The sequence below is a fragment of the Schistocerca americana genome, chromosome 4, assembly GCF_021461395.2.
Source record: "Schistocerca americana isolate TAMUIC-IGC-003095 chromosome 4, iqSchAmer2.1, whole genome shotgun sequence".
Lineage (NCBI taxonomy): Eukaryota > Metazoa > Arthropoda > Insecta > Orthoptera > Acrididae > Schistocerca > Schistocerca americana.
This window is the reverse complement of record NC_060122.1, coordinates 594,753,823-594,774,760: the sequence shown is the minus strand read 5'-3', so window position 1 is coordinate 594,774,760 and position 20,938 is coordinate 594,753,823.

The following is a 20,938-nucleotide window of genomic DNA, read 5'->3' as shown; positions in this document are numbered from 1 at the left end:
TGTTGCTCAATTATCAAACGTCTCAGGTGCGTTTATCTTTCCTAAAGCTAAAATGATCATCTAACAGATCCTAAATTTTCTTTTCCATTCTTTTGTGTATTATTCTCGAAAGGAACTTGGATGCATTAAGTGTTAAGCAAATGATAGTTCTCGTGCCTATCTGTTCTAGATATCTTCAGGATAACGGGTATGATATTTTTTGCGAAACTCTGATGGTAGGTGTCCAGTCTCATAGATCTACACACCAACTTGCTTACTGGTCTGATTGTCGCTTTCCCTCAATGATTTTAGAATTTTCGAAGGAATGTTAATTATCCATTCTGCCTAATTCGATCCTATGTCTTCCAATTCTCTGTTTAAATTGTCTCTCTGATACCGAATCCGCTATGTCTTCCACATCGCTTCTCATTTTCTTGTTCTATCACGTCATCAGATATTTCTCACACGTAGGAGCCTTCAGTGCCCTCTTTCCACTCATCCGCTCTGTCATCTGCGTTTAAAATCAGCGAATTGTTTAGACTTTTCTATGTGCTGACTCAGTCCTTCCGACGACCATTTATTTTTCGATTTCTTCTCATTTTCCCTGCAGCCACTTCGCCTTCGCTTCCTTGAACTTTCCATTTATTTCACTGCTGAGTGACTTACACTATTATATTCATTTCTTTCCCTAAACATGTTTGTTCTTTCCTCTTTCCTCGGTCCATTGATTCTTCTGTTACCCAAGGTTTCTTCGCCATTAACTTTCTTGTATCCATACTTGTCTGGCAAACTTTTGGGATTGCCCTTCTAGAATTTTTCATTTCTCTGCAACTGAACTGAATGCTATGTTGTCAATTATGGGAGTATCTACAGCCTTAGCGAATTTCATACGCATGTCATATCCCTCGGTACTTCAGTACCCTGCTTCTTTCCACACTGATTCGCCCGGACGATTCTCTTAAAATTTACTCTTCATCATTACTCAGTTTGTAAGTAGGCTGTTTAGGTTTTCTTATTGGTAACGCCACGTAGCGCTCTGTATGAAAATCACTGGCTGTGCTGTGTGCGGTCTGTGGCTAGTTTGCATTGTTGTCTGCCATTGTAGTGTTGGGCAGGTGGATGTGAACAGCGCGTAGCGTTGAGCAGTTGGAGGTGAGCCGCCAGCAGTGGTGGATGTGGGGAGAGAAATGGCGGAGTTTTGAAATTTGTAAGACTGGATGTCATGAACTGCTATATATATTATGACTATTAAGGTAAATACATTGTTTGTTCTCTATTAAAATCTTTCATTTGCTAACTATGCCTATCAGTAGTTAGTGCCTTCCGTAGTTTGAATCTTTTACTTAGCTGGCAGTAGTGGCGCTCGCTGTATTGCAGTAGTTCGAGTAACGAAGATTTTTGTGAGGTAAGTGATTTGTGAAAGGTATAGGTTAATGTTAGTCAGGGCCATTCTTTTGTAGGGATTATTGAAAGTCAGTTTGCGTTGCGCTAAAAAATATTGTGTGTCAGCTTAAGCACAGTCATGTAAAATTTTTCAAAGGGGACGTTTCAAGTTATTATCCGAATATACATTTACTCCTTTGTACGCCTTACTATCTCATATCTGACTGCGGAATCTCTATCTGAGCATGATTCATCCAACTGGTATCTCCGTATGTCTCCACTCCTTTTCCAAGTATACCCCCTTCTTCTGTGATGTTTGAACACTATTACTAACTGAAGTTTATTGCAGAATTCAGTTAGTATTATTCCTCCCTCATTTAGACCAGCAAGTTGCTCAGTTTACTCATAAGAGCCACTGAATGTTGTATAGGTTTTCAGAAGGTTACGTAGCCAACAGTTCTACGGAGGCAAATTAAATCATTAGGAAATTATTAATTCGGAATTTCAGTACAAGTAGTAGTTTACAGTTTTCTTATTTATTTTCTTCGGTATTAATTATTTATTGTTTTTTAAGACACACAGACAGATGTAAATATCAACCTTCAGTAGTTTGTGACTCTGTAAAAATAAAATAAAATAAAATAAAATAAAACTTCACACCACGATGCATACAAGTCGCGGAGCTTGTCAGAGTAGTACCATGTGAGCAAAATCTTTGATGTAGAATCTTGCTCTTGGTAATAGGATGAATGCAGTGGTTACAAATTTGAACAAATTATCAAGCATTACATGTGACAAACAAAATTTGACGTTCTGCTGATGTTGATAAGTTCAAAGAAAGTCTATTTAGTCGTTTGTCACGAAATTTGTTGGTTTGTGAAGCGAATCTGTCTACGTTTAGCAGTCTTATTACCATATTATCTTCTAGATTGAGGCCACACAAGTGAAGCTACGAGCGAAAGCCAGTAATCAGTAGCGTTGAGCGATATGAGCGCCTCATTAACACACAGAACGGGAACACGAGAGAGCAGCGGGAAATTTCCATGCGTTATGATCATTAGCCAGTAAATTGTTGGGATGCCTGTGGGAGGTTCGCTAGGAAATTTTTCAGAATTATTTTTTTCTCTTATGTATGCAGTCTGTACAAATCAGGGCAATGAACCCTCACATCCGAACGACTCGGCTCTCTCCTCGTCTCACTGTAGCCTAGAAACGCTGGTGAAGACGAGTTCCTATTACATATTGAACAAAGCTGCCAAGGTACTGCGTAACAAAGAGCCTGTCAGAAATACTATGATACCTTTTGCAAACCGTGCGACTACCCTATCTATATGTTAGCTCTTTCCACTTTGCAGAAGACGTAGATAAGAGTAAAGTCGTTTACGATTGCTTTTGAGTTGCCAAGAGGAGTAGGCTGTGATGAAAGAACTTCGATCAATTTTTTCATTGCCTTATGATCTTCGCCACACAGCCATTCGCCGTATATACTTACCATTAATATTGCAGCACCATGAAATTTTACTTCGTATGCATAACAGTACATCAGGAAGAAACCATGATTAAATTTTTAGGTAATTTGTAGATGTAAATTTCGCACCTTGTATTTCAGAGAGCTACCACCTCAACGAGGAACAATGGATAAACCGGCAGGGCAGCGAGACAGATTCTGGAAATTGACTGCACCCTGCTTCAGCTGTATGACAGAGTTCATCCACTGTGTGGAGCCGTCTCAGTCTGTCGGCAAGCTCCCCCTAGCTGTTTTCAGTGGGTGGGAGATCTGGAGAACGCATTGCCCACGACATCAGTTGATAACCCTATCGAGATAGGTCAAGACAGCACGGGTAAAATGTGAGCTTATTTTATCTTGCTGAAATACATTACGTTGACCTCGAGAGTCGTACACAGCCACAGGCTTAAATTACGAAATATTCGATCCGGAAGTGATCGTTTTGTGCACCATACATACATCGTGATGCTGTACTCACAAGTGGGACTCATCCGAAGAGATGACGTGGTTCCACTGCTGTGTCGAGTGTTGTTGAACGCACCACTTTCAGCGCACCTCTCTCTGCTGCCGCTTCGAGGGCCGCAAGAGGGACAGGCCGTGGCGAGTACGTCACAACGCGTTAACACTGCAGGTCTTACGAGTGCAAGCAGCCATCTTCGGCGGGAAGCGAGGAACTATTTGAGAAGGAATTAATAATTCTTGATTACGCTTTTAAATGCATGCAAACCCTCGATAGCAAACAACAATTAAATATTGATTTTCTGTGGGCCCTGCACGGAGACGAACGTCTGCGAAGTGCGGCGGACAAGCCGACTAATGTGACGTCACACGTTCGTTGGCCCCGCACTTCAAGGGAAGACGTACCGACCGTCGCAGATGATACAGAATTCGTGGCACTGTCTGTGTGGATACTTGCGACGTTGAAAAGAAGCCCATTTCCTGAGTTGAGCTACGGATGGCCTGTGCGTATATACGCAGCCGAGTGAAGTTTGTCCTCTCAGGAACTAGTCACGTGGGGCCGTTGAGTTCCTGAGTGTGGGCATTCTGAACCTATTGGTATCATTTCTCGTGGAATACCGATTAAAGCGAGTAGTAATATTGTGAATCGATAAATCGCAGTCTCGGCAATTTTGCGGATCGATAAATCGCCATCTCGATGGGCCATGATCTTGCCGTTGTCCATTTCCATGCTGACAGGCCTTTATGCTTCTTATACGAGGCATAATAGAACGGTCTTCTCACAAACAAGCAACGCTTCAATGTGATTTATGAACGAGAAGACCGTTGTGTAATCTCTGCTTATGCACAGAATATAGTTGGTGTTACTCATATTCATTTTGTGCGGTTGGACTGAAATGCTAATCGGTTGCATATCCAACAATGTAGCACAGCACGTGCTAATTTGACGTTCGTTGCGTGTTGCTTTAATGGTGCTGCAATTTTAATGACCAGTGTCCCTCTAACAACTTTATTTAATTTAGGTAGTAAGTTGGACGAGGAGGGAAAGGAAGTCAACTTCGCACTGTTTAAAGGAAGCAGCCCGTGGTTTGTTGTCAGTTATTTAACGAAATCGAGTAACAACTAAACTTGAGTGACTAGAGGAATCGAACACAGTTATTCTTGTACACTCACAACTTCTTTCTCGAAATATTGAGTTGGTGCATAAGTTATTAGTGATTCTCCATAGTTTAAACGCAACAGATACACATGACAGAGACTTAATTTACAAGAGTTTGCCAACGCCGGGGTAACTTTTTCATTCCGTGACTTTAGCAATGACATGGTTTTGAGGCAAAGAACTCGACGGACCGTGTTCGGAGAGCAGTTTCACCCGGAAAGGAAATTCCGCGAAGGTGAAGATCTGAGGGCGCGACATCAGGTCAATAAAAAATGGTTCAAATGGCTCTGAGCACTATGGGACTTAACATCTCTGGTCATCAGTCCCCTAGAACTTAGAACTACTTAAACCTAACTAACCTAAGGACATCACACACATCCATGCCCGAGGCAGGATTCGAACCTGCGACCGTAGCAGTCGCGCGGTTCCGGACTGAGCGCCTGAACCGCTAGACCACCGCGGCCGGCTTCAGGTCAATAAGGCGGGTGTGAAATGACTTCCCAACCCAACTCATGTATAGTGTTTTTTGTTGGTCTAGCAGAATGCGGGCGGTTGTTATCTTGGAGTAGCATCACTTCACGCAGTCTTCCTGATCACTGTTCTTGGACTTCGTCTGCAAGACGTCTCAGTTCTTGACCATAAATGTCAGTAGTTCAAAATGTTCAAATGTGTGTGAAATCTTATGGGACTTAACTGCTAAGGTCATCAGTCTCTAAGCTTACGCACTACTTAACCTAAAGTATCCTACGGACAAACACACACACACCCATGCCCGAGGGAGGACTCGAACCTCTGCTGGGACCAGCCACACAGTCCATCACTGCAGCGCTCCAGACCGCTTGGCTAATACCGCGCGGCAAATGTCAATAGTGATGGTTACACTTCGAAGAAACAATTCGTAGCACACCACACCGTTGTTGTTCCACCGCATGCATGACATTATTTTTTGTAGATGCGAGCAGGTCTTTGAACCAGGAGTTGCTGCTTTATTTGGATCCAACCATTCCTTTCTTGTCCTTGTGTTAGCATAAATACACCACTTCTCGTCACCAATAACGATACAGGATAGGAATGATCATTGTTGTTTGCCAGCCAATTGATGACGAGCAAGCAGAGATGCACATATGACCACACGCTGATGGTTGTGATTTTGGCTTAAAGTATATGATATCACATAACCAATTTTTGAACGTTCCCCATTGTATAGTAATGTCACAGGTCATCACATCTGTCAGTTCTCGAGTACACTGACGTGGCCCAATGCGGATTAATGCGTTTAAACGATTTCCATCAAACCCCGAAGATCTTCCTGAACGCGGAGAGTCACTAATGTCAAAACGATCCTCCTTAGAATACGTTGGAAATGTTCCGACTTTTCCACTTGGTACTCCATTTTCTAACGCTTCACTCACTATCTTCAAGTGACAATAAGACAATGTGAAAACTCAGATAGCAACAGTGAACTACAATAAAAATGACAATCGTTAAAAAGCCCGTAGCAACTGGAATATCAACAAGCTGAAATGTCCTTGCTAGATTTTTTACTTGTATTTTGTGCTGTCACGCTCCGTTATTTATAATTTAGTTTTGCCCTGCTTGTTTGTCCCCAAAGAGTAGTACACATTTATACACTCCTGGAAATTGAAATAAGAACACCGTGAATTCATTGTCCCAGGAAGGGGAAACTTTATTGACACATTCCTGGGGTCAGATACATCACATGATCACACAGACAGAACCACAGGCACATAGACACAGGCAACAGAGCATGCACAATGTCGGCACTAGTACAGTGTATATCCACCTTTCGCAGCAATGCAGGCTGCTATTCTCCCATGGAGACGATCGTAGAGATGCTGGATGTAGTCCTGTGGAACGGCTTGCCATGCCATTTCCACCTTGCGCCTCGGTTGGACCAGCGTTCGTGCTGGACGAGCAGACAGCGTGAGACGACGCTTCATCCAGTCCCAAACATGCTCAATGGGGGACAGATCCGGAGATCTTGCTGGCCAGGGTAGTTGACTTACACCTTCTAGAGCACGTTGGGTGGCACGGGATACATGCGGACGTGCATTGTCCTGTTGGAACAGCAAGTTCCCTCGCCGGTCTAGGAATGGTAGAACGATGGGTTCGATGACGGTTTGGATGCACCATGCACTATTCAGTGTCCCCTCGACGATCACCAGTGGTGTACGGCCAGTGTAGGAGATCGCTCCCCACACCATGATGCCGGGTGTAGGCCCTGTGTGCCTCGGTCGTATGCAGTCCTGATTGTGGCGCTCACCTGCACGGCGCCAAACACGCATACGACCATCATTGGCACCAAGGCAGAAGCGACTCTCATCGCTGAAGACGACACGTCTCCATTCGTCCCTCCATTCACGCCTGTCGCGACACCACTGGAGGCGGGCTGCACGATGTTGGGGCGTGAGCGTAAGACGGCCTAACGGTGTGCGGGACCGTAGCCCAGCTTCATGGAGACGGTTGCGAATGGTCTTCGCCGATACCCCAGGAGCAACAGTGTCCCTAATTTGCTGAGAAGTGGCGGTGCGGTCCCCTACGGCACTGCGTAGGATCCTACGGTCTTGGCGTGCATCCGTGTGTCGCTGCGGTCCGGTCCCAGGTCGACGGGCACGTGCACCTTCCGCCGACCACTGGCGACAACATCGATGTACTGTGGAAACCTCACGCCCCACGTGTTGAGCAATTCGGCGGTACGTCCACCCGGCCTCCCGCATGCCCACTACACGCCCTCGCTCAAAGTCCGTCAACTGCACATACGGTTCACGTCCACGCTGTCGCGGCATGCTACCAGTGTTAAAGACTGCGATGGAGCTCCGTATGCCACGGCAAACTGGCTGACACTGACGGCGGCGGTGCAGAAATGCTGCGCAGCTAGCGCCATTCGACGGCCAACACCGCGGTTCCTGGTGTGTCCGCTGTGCCGTGCTTGTGATCATTGCTTGTACAGCCCTCTCGCAGTGTCCGGAGCAAGTATGGTGGGTCTGACACACCGGTGTCAATGTGTTCTTTTTTCCATTTCCAGGAGTGTATTAAAGTATCAGTTTTTCCAGTAAGCATCTAATCCTATGTACATTACCTACATTTTGTGCTGCCAAATTTCCTTTCTCTCTTTACCATATATATGAATGACTGGGTGAGTGTGTATGTTGAATTTGTCTTATTTTTGGTATCAGTGCAGCATCTGGCTGTCTGGTGTGGTAGCAACAGTGCAGCCAACTAGCTTTCACAGTCAAGGCAAAGAGATTTGTACCGTTTCGGTAGTCATTCGACAATAGGAAAGGACCCCTCTGGTTCCTTGCAGCTACCTGGGGGAATTTAGCTGCAAGTCGCAACTGGACCTTTGTGACGGTACTCTTAAGAGCGATTTGGCGCTGGTGAATGTGTTAATGTGTGATGGTGGGTAGCTACTCCAGCTGATGTACATGTTTGATTTGCTACTCCAGTTTCAAGTTCGTTAGTCGAATTCTTATACTTTCCAGAGTGTAGTTATGAGTATATTTTTCGAGGTATGTAATATCCTCTTACAGACCTCGCTTTGTGTAAGCAGAACACGCGGTGTAGGAAGCTCGTTACTCCATCACAGGTTTGGAATGAAGTTTACTGACTTCTCTTTTAGCTGGAATGTATGTGCGAACTTCTCTCGAGTGTATGTGTTTTATTTCGTTTCAGTTTGAAGATTGTGTAGCTTTTCTCAATACTACGCGGTGATGATTTCGCCATCTTGAATAAGTTTTGTTCTTAATTCCACGTAATATCTTGTTGCTATTTGTGTCTATGCGGTTTACATTTGTATTCTTGAAGTTTTCACGAGTCTTAATAATTTTGCTTTGTTCACGAATATTCATGGCATTTGCGGACGTTTCACGCCAGCGTAGCTCAGTTTGATGTACAAGGTGATGCAGATAAATTTCTTTGTCGGAAAGTATTCCATAGTATTCTTGTTCACAATAATTCAATCACAGCGATTAGGACGAAGCTCTGAGCCTCTGACTTAGTGTTATAGGCAAAAACATTTTTGGCTCTAGTCTTTTGTGTGAATCGTATACGTTTGTGTGCACTTTTTCCATGCGCGCGTAAGATTTCCTTTTCATTTATGCCCGCAATGTACCGCAGCACTCAATATAAGTTAGTTGATTAACTATGTAACTACATAACAGGCAAAGACAGATCATAGTTCAGAACTACTTTGTGTATTTATGTACTATGTTAAACTGTGACGACTGTCTCTCAGATTCCTCCCTTATGTAAGATTGTTTTTACTACATCTCACCTGGCGTTTCTGAACCGCAAAACGAAGGCCTTATGTTTGTACACTTTTGTCTGATTATTTTATTCTTTTTGTTGAGGCTTAAGCACCTGCTTGCTCTGAATTACTTGATTTAACGTTTGTACTTAAATTGTTACCACATGATCGTTCCATACATTCACTTGGATCATTTTATTCATATTAGGACGTTAGTTATGCTCACCTATTCAGTGATTAATTCAGTTCTTATATTAAATTTCTCCAATTTAAATTAAACTGGGTGGCAACACAGAAAAATTTTGTGGCACAAGAAACGGACAGTAGACTGCAGAGTTCCACACGGGCTAAAGTTCGACATGGGCTAACTTCCCCCAGTTTCTGTTTGCAAATCACTTGCCAGAGATCCATTCATTCACTAATAAACATTTAAGCGAATACAAAAACACTACGAACTTATGCATCAACCTAATACAAGCGCGAAATCTTCAGTATATTGATGCGAGAGCTCCAGAAATAAGTGGTTTGTGGTAAGAAACTAATTGTCGGTAATGGCTTTTTAGTTTTTCTTCGTAACTTACTCCTTACAGTAACAACTAAAGCACTGCAATTGTTCAAAGAGATGACTACTATTAGTCCATGAATTGCAAGGTACTCCACTGGCAAACTGAACTCTGGGCTTAAAATTTTTTGAGTCCTGTTCTGTACAAATGTTGTTTCTGAAACGCGTGTAACTCCTGTTCCGCAGTGTAGTCTTCTACACTTGCATTCCATGGACAAGTGGACAAAATGGAAACGATCGTTTGGCCTCATTGCCCGGGAGGCCCCTTGCGGGGCAGGTCCGGCCGCCTTGGTGCAGGTCTTATTACAGTCGTCGCCACATTGGGCGACCTGCGCGCCGGATGGGGATGAAATGACGATGAAGGCGACACAACACCCAGTCCCTGAGCGGAGAAAAATCTCCAACCTAGCCGGAAATCGAACCCGGGCTTGTAGGACGGCAATCCGTCACGCTGACCACTCAGCTATCGGGGCGGACGACAGGTGGACAGACATTCATTATCGAATCCGATGTCATCCTGCCAAGTTCTGTTGTTCGAAAAATTCTTTGTCGAGAACCTTTGGCACTTTTGTACATCTTCACGGACATCGTTTGTTTCAGTTTGTGAGACTTCTTCTACAAATTCATTCGGCTTCCCGGGCACTACACCCTGTTCCGCCATAAGCACTCTCATGTCTGTAAATTACAGCTCTATCTTTGACTAATAGACCTGAACCGCAACGATTCAAAAAATGGCTCTGGGCACTATGGGACTCAACATATGAGGTCATCATTCCCCTAGAACTTAGAACTACTTAAACCTAACTAACGTAAGGACATCACACGCATCCATGCCCGAGGCAGGATTCGAACCTTCGACCGTAGCGTTCGCGAGGTTCCAGACTGTAGTGCCTAGAACCGCTCGGCCACACCGGCCATCTGCAACGACTCGGTTAGAAGGATAACGCCATTGTGTCCTCTCCTGAGGTAAGCTGGCCCACAACTGTTGCATCTGGTCTTGGCAGACTGGGTAGGGGCACTGGGACAGAGTTGACACCTCTGCGGACCCTACACATGTCCTGTCGGGGACAGATCTAGGTATCTTGCTGGCCACAAGACGAAGACAGTTTATAGATACACGTGACGTGTGTGAAAGAGCGTTGATTGTCCTACTGGAACATGACACTACGATACTGTCGCATGGGAGGTAACACAAGAGGACGCAGGAGGTGCATAACATACTTTGTAGCATCAGAGTTCTCTCAATCACTACCAGCCATAACCTGAAGCTACTCCCGATGAATCCGCTCACCACGACGACCACGATTCATCGTTCAACGCAGTGCGACGCTATTCGTCAGCAGTTCATGCTTCCCGCTCACGACATCACACGAAATGCAGCTTATGTTGTGGTGTAAACAGCACCCTATGCTTGCGACGGCAGTTCCCTAGTCTCGCTGCACCTAGTCTCCGGTCAGTGGTGTGGGGTGATACAGAATGTCGGATCGAGTCCATTAGACTGTTCACGGAAGGAAGAAGCTGATGTGCAGAGATTAGGATGTGTTTGGTACACAACACAGCGGTTCTCCTTGCTGACGGCGAGTATACCTCTCCTCGCGTTCACACGCAGTCCAACATCAGGCTACTTTCACGTGCGAATACCCCACAAATCTGGTTCTTGCACGATTCGGCCAGATGCCGAAATTCAGACCAACAATGAGGCCCCTTTCAAACTCTGCTAGTTGCTGATAACGGCGACTAACACGCGTACGCCTCATTTCCGTGTCCTTCAGTGATCACTCAGTATCTGACGCTGTCCATACACAGGCGTACCAACAACACTATACACGAAGAACGCTAACGCACGTTTGTGACTGTTCTAGCTGTCAAAGAGAATTGCAACTCTAACCATTTACACACCCACCGGCTGTGTGTACGCGTACCAAGTTATATTGACGTCCGATCATGCATTCTCGGTGCTTCACTCCTTCTGTCACGCAGTTTACATATTCCACAGACCTATCTAAGGTACGTACTAGGGTTTATTCGTAACCATGTTGGCGACTTCTGTCCTCGCCTCTGTACCCCTTCTTATCTGTCTCATGATCCCCAAAGGAGATTTACGATGGGGCCAACAAAATTTTCGAGCACTCTTCTTCAAACGCCGGTTATAAATTTACCCATTCGAGTTTCACTGAAATAAAGTCATTTTTAGTGTTGCGTACCTCAATCGGTAAAAACGGAACTCTTATGGATCACTTTGTTCTCCGTCTGTCTGTCTGTTAGAAAGCCCTTTTCTCAGAAATGCGTAGACGTATCAAGTTGTAATTTATGTCACATACTCAGCTGTACGGTTTCTGGGCGGTGTAAAAAATTGAAGCTTCTACGTCAATGAAATCAAAAGATACGACCATTTGTGTCACACATTTGATACTTGCAAACTCACTCCTCAAAACGTAGGGTAATTCCCGTTGACCTAGAATCATGAAATTTAGCAAGAAGTAAGATTTCGCAGTAAAACTAAAGGAAACAATATGAACATCGTTAATATGTAATTATAGCATCCTTAAAAGTATTTTTTTGGTCATTTGTTATCTGACGGCCTGTCTGTCAATCCGTTCGTCTATCAAGACACCTTCTTCTCAGGAACAGTTATACTTATCAACTTGGAATCTCTGTCGCATTCTAAGGTCTATAGCCCCTTCGCAGTGCGATAAATGTAAACTTCTAAGTCAAGGAACTCAAAAGATACTCCTCTTTCTGTTATATATTTTGATACTAACCTATAGCATAGCATAGGTTTTTGATAAAACCTATAGCATTCTTCACGATGACACAGTACATGTGACGAATCAAGCTGGGTTAATTTCAATTTCCCTCTTGTTTTCCCATCTGCCTCCTCTAAATTCGTTTTGTTACTTTTAACTATTTACCATTAGCATACGTGAATATGCTCTGTATTTTTGTAAAAGAGAAAGGTTGGCCCTCAGTTCTAAAGGATTTAACACCAGATCTAATTTTGTGCTTAGTTTTATGTATGTAATACATTTTCTAATTTATTTTGACTATTCCTAGTTAGTATCGTTTGTTATAGGGTGAAGTCAGTGATTGTTTCGTAACTTAGATCCTATTGTTGACATATAAACAAGTATAAATTCTGTAACAACTGTAAACATTTGGAAGACGAAGTACTAGTAATCTTGAAGTATCTATTTAGCTCTATTCAAAAATATGTTAACAAAAGCAGCCCTGAATTTATTTCAAAGTATTTAACAGTTTTGTCAAAAGTATTGTTTACGTAACTATATTTGTTAATTTCACGATTTAAACAAATAATTCGGCTTAACCCTCATAGTAGAAGAAACTGTTAAAAATAACCAATTTTTCGATGTATTCAGTTAATTCCATTAGTTAAGTTTTAGTTGTAATTTCTGTAAATTTAACTTCGAACAATGTGCAGTTTCAGTACTGATTAGTTATGATATATAAAGGACCGATTTTTGGTCACGAGACAGCCAGTCCATGGTCGAGTTTCCGTCGAGAAACCTGTGCTACTTAGAACAACAATGCTTCAACTTAACAATGTAGTAAGTGTTAAACAATTAGGCCGTGTGTAAAAACAACGTCAGTGTCTGCTTCATTTGTAACTGATTATTCTTCAAGAACTGTGAACTTTGTGGTTAGGTTTTTACTGCTCGTAGATGTTCAACAAGAAACTATTGTGGCAGTATGTGGAGTTACGCTTGCTAACTATTAATGAGGCTTATCGAAGGTTACATAATAGTCGACTGGCCATATAACTGTGTAATATTGTGGGTTGTGCAAAGTGAAAATTAAAGTACCGTGAAACGGAAATGTGCACCTGTCGGCTACATCATTTAAAGTAGTCAGTGTTGTACTTCCACAACCCATTTTTCAGCCGGTGTAGCAACGCAGTACGTCGAAACTGAGGACAGCACACGAAGAGATAAAGAATGCAGGGTCAACCGCCACATACAAGCAAAGAAAAAAATTCTAAAATTATTAATCTGTGATTAAACCACGCAAAAACATATTCTTTGTCATTTATTATCCGAGTGTCTGTATATCCTTTTTCACAGGAATGGGTAGACTCATATCTTGGTTGTATTGGTAACTATAACAGGCAAAAATCGTCAAGATTCTGGATTCCTGGGATGGATGAGCTATCTGTGTACATAATTAAGTATGTACGGAACAATCGGTGCAGGAGTGCTATTCGCACTTATCAGGATTTTTCTCCAAAAGATTCCCATTTAAGCTGTCCAGCAACCGCTGTTCCACTTTTATAAGTTGTGCCAACCTGTCGCGATTTTATCAAGACTCCAAACGCTGGATCTCTACTCTAGAACTGAGCACAGTAGTTCCTGTCTGCGATCTACGGAGACACTGTAGTTTCCCAGAAACCTAAGTCTTTTTCATTCGTCTTACTTGTTACAAACTTCATGTGAACGTCCCATATACTGTGGCTCCTTAATATTACCGCTTATTATTTAAAGGATGTGACTGTTCTACATCTCCAGTACCAATCTCGTAAATGAATGCTATCAGGTTCTTTCTCTTTGCAGACTTTTATCTACATATAAACAGATGTACTGCCATTCCTTACACCAAGTGCAAAATTTTTTCAAGTCGTTCTGCTTCTCTGACGGCTGTCCAACGATGACATTTTCATATAGACAACAGCGCTGTCAGTGAGCAACATTGCAGTGCTGCTGGTCTTTTCTGATAAATCGTTTACACACATAGTGAACATCAGGAGTCGTATTATATTTGTTGGTTTCGTGAATTTTTCGTCCAGTACAATTTAATGGATGGTACAGACGTTTTCAGTACGTCGCGTCTTGCAGCTCTCAAATATTGAAGAAAAACTTTTTTTCTACACCAAAGCTGCTGTTTATTTATTGGCAGATGAGTTTCATCCTTAGCCTGTTTTCACAAGCCACGAATTTTTATTGTGGATGTGGTTGGTGTGGACAGTTCTACCTATATCACCACACTTAAATGTATCTCTTATCTTCATGATCCATCATGATGTGATCTACGTGGCTCCAATATTATATACGCAATGAATGATTTGTTCTTATTGGATTACACTGTGTGTCATATTGGCTGAGATAAATAAGCCAGCGGGACGCACAGTGTAGGCCAATGAGAGCAAATTATGCAGTTCGTCACGAGGATCACATCACGCTGAATGTAGAGGATATGAGATACATTTAAGTGAGATGAAACAAATAAAACTGTCCCCATCAACCAACTCCTAAATGCAAGTACGTGGCTTGTGAAAGTGGGCAGTCAGCCAGTAAACAGACAGCAATTTGGTGTAAAAATATCTTTTCTTCAATTAATGTTTCGTATCACCCAAAAATTAGATGACAATTACGAAGCTGTGAAGATACCTCTTATGACCATATGATTATATCTTGGTTACTACTATATAGAGTCCTGCAGTGTCGAACGCAATGGAATCTACTCGTTGCCCTGCATTGATATTTTGGAACAGAGTGAGATCCCACGCCCTAGAGCACATATAGGAGCCAAGTTTCCGGAGCAGGTGACTTTACGTTAAGCCTACAGTAAAGACATCTCTACAGGCAGCCCGTTTAAACGTAATGCAACGTATTGTCGCTGTTGTCTTCAGTCCGGACACTGATTTGCTGAACCTCCCCACGTTACTCTGCTCTGTGCAGGCCTCTTCACCTCTGCATAACTATTGAAAGTGTCATATTTGATATTTCTTCTAGTCCTTCTTTCAGTCAAGTTGTGCCATAGATTTCTGCCCCCCTCCCCTCACTTCGTTTCAGTATTTCCTCATTAGTTACCTCGATACACACACCTAATCTCAGAATTCTTTCGTAGCATCAAATCTGAAAAGTTTCTATTCTCTTCTCGTTTCAACTGTCGTCTACGTTTCACTTCCGTAAAAGACAACACTTCAGACAAAACTTTCCTAACATTTAAATTTATACCCTATATTAACGAATTTATCTTTTTTAGATAAGCTTTTGTTGCTATCACCTGTTGCACTTTATATCCTCTTTATTTTGGTGCCATTGTCAGTTTTTGCTGCCCCAGTAACAAAATAGTTCATCAGGCGAACATCCACAAATGAGGATCATATTAATAGAATAAAAAATCCACTCTAATTACCAATAATTAGTATTTATCCCACGATCAGTTTCTGAGTCTAAAGCTTAATCTTAAAGTGCCACCAGAGGGGAAACAAGTGTGTGGTGTGTGACGTGACTCCATTCTATTATCCTTGTTATACTTTTCAAGACACTATACATTCATTAACTGCTCAACATTCAATAACACTACGGGAAGGTGGCTTGCGTCAAAGTCAAGCTAAAAGGTGACTTCCACTTACCCATCCCTGTCTTCTTTATGTTTGAACCTATTTATAGTAATACGCATCGAAAGAAACGAAACTCTGGTATGTTTTGCACATCGATTCATAAGAATAGACTACGCAGCACTTAGAGTTCCGTTGGTGATGTGTTGCACAAACAGATGGAAGCTGCTAAACCGGCAAGCCACTGGGAAGAAGGAGTGACCGTGTGTAAGGGATAAGGTTCAAAGTGGCTCTGAGCACTATGGGACTTAACTTCTGAGGTCATCAGTCCCCTAGAACTTAGAACTACTTAAACCTAACTAACCTAAGGACATCACACACATCCATTCCCGGGGCAGGATTCGAACCTGCGACCGTAGCGGTCGCGCGGTTCCAGACTATAGCGCCTAGAACCGCTCGGCCACCCCGGCTGGCAAGGGATAAGGGATAGCTAGTGCCAGCGTGTTGCGTGCAGGCGGCGCGGCGCGCTACTCACCGTGTCTCCGCTTGGCTGTGGCAGTGCTACCTGCCCAGTGTCCGCCGCCGTCGCCAGCAACGCCTTCCCGCCTGGGCCCATGCGTCAGCAGCCCAGCTGGAGGGGCTCCATTATCAATGCAAATTACCGCCTCTTTCAAAGCGATTACAGAAAGTGGGACAGTTAAACATTTTTCGACGCATGTTTTGCCCGCTAGAAACAGAGGAAGCACCTGTGCTTATGCATGTATCACGCTTAGGTCATTGATCTGCCCTTGTTTTTGAGTCCTGTCAGTGTGTACTGTGTCATCGCCAACTTCAAACCTTTAGCTCACTGTCAATATGAATGCGAACTTACGAAAGTACATTTGTATTTTTCACATCTATTATGCAATCACTGTAGTCACTGCCATTTTACATAACACGATCCGCGACGATGTGTTACTTTCGAGTGATACTTTTGTCGACATAATTTTACACTGTCACAACGAGTGTGTGTACAAACGCTAATCTGCCAGTTAAATATATAACTGCTATAGTAGTAGACTTGGACGATAGAAAAGTTCTATTCTCGTCACGTACTTAAAATAGCGTTACTGCCTTAGTGACGTACATACGTAAACGTATAAACTCATAATATAACCTACAGATCATTGTCCTATATGGGTCGATTCGATATTGTGTAGCCGGCCGGTGTGGCCGTGCGATTCTAGGCGCTTCAGTCTGGAACCGCGTGACCGCTATGGTCGCAGGTTCGAATCCTGCCTCGGGCATGGATGTATGTGGTGTCATTAGGTTAGTGAGGTTTAAGTAGTTCTAAGTTCTATGGGACTGATGACCACAGATGTTAAGTCCCATAGTGCTCAGATCCATTTGAACCATTTTTGATACTGTGCAGTTGTATTTCTTATGCTTTGTCTTCTCAAGTGTAACACAACTCCATTTAGGACTGTTCTTAAGATTTGTGCCTCTGCAACTTTAAAAATAATTTCTACTGTGTGAGTGTCTACGTCGTGTAACAGTATGATCATTAACAGCTGTATGTAACCATTCGTTGTACTACCTACGACCAAGCGATATGGCGCACAGGACTCACATTCGGGAGGACGACAGTTCAAACCCGTGTCCGGCCATCCTGATTTAGGTTTTCCGTGATTTCCCTAAATCGCTCCAGGTAAATGCTGGTATGGTTCCTTTGAAAAGGAACGGCCTATTTCCTTCTCCACTCTTCCCTAATACGATGGGTCCGATGTTCCCGCTGTTGAGCCCCTTCCCCGAATCAACCAACCAACTAACTAGCTAAGAAGTTGCCGTGTTTGAAGTACCCACTTGCATAAGAACACATTATACGCAATCGTTATAAACAACGCGCATCTGATCTCAAGATGTGAATATTATATTACCGTATAAACATTATATGGAATCTCAATATTTGGATCTCCAATGCAAAACAGTCACACAACCACTTAACTAAATAAATATCAGAATATATTTCAAACCAATGTTTGTTTCACCGAGCATACCCAATCATTGTTCCCTAGCCGCACAAAACTGTTTAATTCTCGCTCTAATAATCACTTGGCTTATCTGTGTGACAACGGTTAATTAGGCAGTTGCAGTGCAATAGCATTTGTCTGGGGCACGTTGAAAGTCATGCTGCTTTTGCTATTGCTTAGATACAACTTGAGGATCGCAACGTAAGTTCGCTAAACGCCAGCAGATGACAAGTTTGTAGTGAGAGCTTGCGTGGTGCAATGTGATTCCGAATTGCTATGTTTTAAAAACTTTTAAACAGCAAATGGAATGTGATGGCTAAATGTGCAATAATTTGAAAAATGATTGCATTTCAATTTTTAATTCATTAGCAGAAATTATAAGATATGAACATGCCTGCATCATTGGACACTGTTCGTAACAAATTGTTATTGTTTGGAAATAAACAAGTAATTAACAAAGTTAACTGTTTAGGCAAAACGTTCATTAAATTAATTCTTTAAACAAAATTTACTTTCAAAGATTTAAAAGGAAAAAGCTTTAACAGTGATATGTTCCTATCAAGAGTTCATGCATGTATGTCGTTTCGTAATAGTCAAACAATTCGAGTCACATAATTTACAAACCAAAACTAAAAATGTTCCCTAAACACGACATACCACTTCCTGGAATACTAACGCACACGAATGCATAGCCGGATATTGCCGATTTATTATAACATTAATAAAACCGACAAACTGCAGGAACGATTACTGCCTGGAAATGGAGGAAAAAAGGCCCTATGAGTACGTGTCCAGAAATGCATCGTTGCCACGGTAGATGGCGCCGACGTTTGTAAATGCCTCTGACATAGTGCCGTATGTTCCTTGTGTGTTGTAGGTTGTGTGATTAACACAACGTGCTGTAAGCAGCAGAATGATCTGGTATTGATGTCGGGAACAACCCGAGATTGTATACGGCCAAGCAGATGGAAACGGTCGAGAGGCAGCATGGCTATACCAAAAACAAGTATCGTCACAGACAGAAACCACGTCACACAAACATTTCAAGCCCTTCTTGAGCGTTTGTGTGATCGTGAGCCCTTTCAGACAGACGAACGTGCAGAGAGACGACGGACTTTTAGCGCACTAGAGTTGGAGGACTGGGTTCTGTAGTATGTTGAGACACCTCAAGAACAACTTCCCCGGACGCTGGATAGGACGCGGAGGCACTGTACAGGTACCTACTAGACCAGCGGACTTAAATCAACTGGATTTTTACCTCTGGGGTCATCTGAAAAGCGTTGTATATGGGGAACCATTTCACGGTGTGCAGACCCTTCAACAGCGTCTGTGACGCCAATCGAAGAGAGGCCGGAATGTGCGAAAGAGTACGGCAATCTGTGATGAGACGTGTGAAGGTGTTCACTGCATGCCATGGAGGCCACTTTGAACGTCTGTTGTGACGTGGATGCAATGCAGCTCTGTAGGGAGTATTGCACGCACACCGTCCATTTCCAGACACACGTTCATAGGACCTTTTTTCTTCCATTTCCAGTTAGGAATCAGCACCTGCAGTTTGTCAGTTTTATTACTGTTCAGCCTGTACATCAAGCTGCAGCAACAGCACTGCGAAATCAGGCCTTCACGCCAGCACACACCTACTTCATCAAACGTTCGACACAGAAGTGCTTGCCTACGAAAACTGAGTAATTGAGAACATTATAAACTTTGGAGTCCCGAGAGTCTTCTCCGTACATGGACTCAGGAAAAAGTTCTTGGAAGATTAAAACTGTGTGCCGGACCGAGACTCGAACTCGGGACCTTTGCCTTTCGCAGGAGAGCTTCTGTAAAGTTTGGAAGGTAGGAGACGAGGTACTGGCAGAAGTAAAGCTGTGAGGACAGGGCGTGAGTCGTGCTTGGGTAACTCAGTTGGTAGAGCACTTGGCCGCGAAAGGCAAAGGTCCCGAGTTCGACTCTCGGTCTGGCACACAGTTTTAATCTGCCAGGAAGTTTCGTGTCAGCTCACACTCCGCTGCGGAGTGAAAATCTCATTCTGGATACTCAGGAAAAGTTACAACTTCTCATAATGGAACAATCTCTAACGGTCTACACTGCCTACACGAAACAGCAGCTCATAGGTGTACCAACGAACAGTCGCCATTGCCCAGCTGATCGCACATGTCTATATGTTCTGGGGACATGGTGCCTAACTACTATCGTACGCGAGTTTAACACTATTTCGATACATACATTCAGGCTTACGTAAGCGTATCGTTTATTTCTGAAACAACACTTCTCGTTTCTGTCACATTTCCCACGAAATGAAAAAAACATTCTGTAAGGGATCATCTAGTGAGGAGAGCTACGGATTTTTCTTTGGGTTATCTACTACGGAGTGCATATTTCTTGTTCGATAACATGAGACCAATACAAAAGCCTATAGAATTCTTTAAAAGTGAAGGAGAAGTGCTGTTTCTGAAGTAAACGATAATAACGTAGAAACTAAAAGGCAGTAAACCGATTTTAACAGTCCGTGGTAAATTTAGAAACTTCACTTTTTTACTACAGAAAAGTTTGACATTGATAACATTATAGGACTCATTCTTCCCGTCCTCTGCCAGGGGTTCTTAGCAACAAAAAAAAAAAAAAAAAAACAAAAAAAAACCATTGTTTATGACTCACAAATCTCGACACAAAAATACGTTGTTTGAAATAAAAATAAAATAGTTTTGCGGCATTTACATCATAAAGCTACACTACTAGGAACTGAATAAAGAATGAGAAGATAAAAACATAACTTCTTCTTCTTCATGTGCCGTCTCCTCTAAGAAGGTTGGCTGTCATCATGGCAATTTCTGATCTTGATTTGGCTGATCTAAGGAGTTCTGACGTTGAACAGTTGTACCAATTTTTTAAATTGTCAATCCAGGATGTCCGTCTTCTACCCCTCGTTCTCTTCCCACAAATTTTCCCTTCTAGTATTATTTGCAATATTTTGTAATTTACTCCCCTAATAACATGGCCTAAATATTGTAGCTTCCTTACTTTAATAATTTTAATTAATTCTTTTTCCTTTCCCATTCTTCTTAGGACATCTTGATTAGTAATCCTCGACACCCAACTAATTCTAAGTATTCTTCTATATGCCCACATTTCAAAAGCTTCTAAACTGTTCATGTCCTTCTTTTTCAATGTCCACGCTTCCATTACGTATAATAATTTTGAGAATACATAGCATCTTAGCAACCTCATTTTTGTGTTTAAACAAATGTCTCTCGAACAGAATGCATTTTTCATCTTATTAAAGATACTTCTGGCCTGTCCTATTCTCGATTTAAT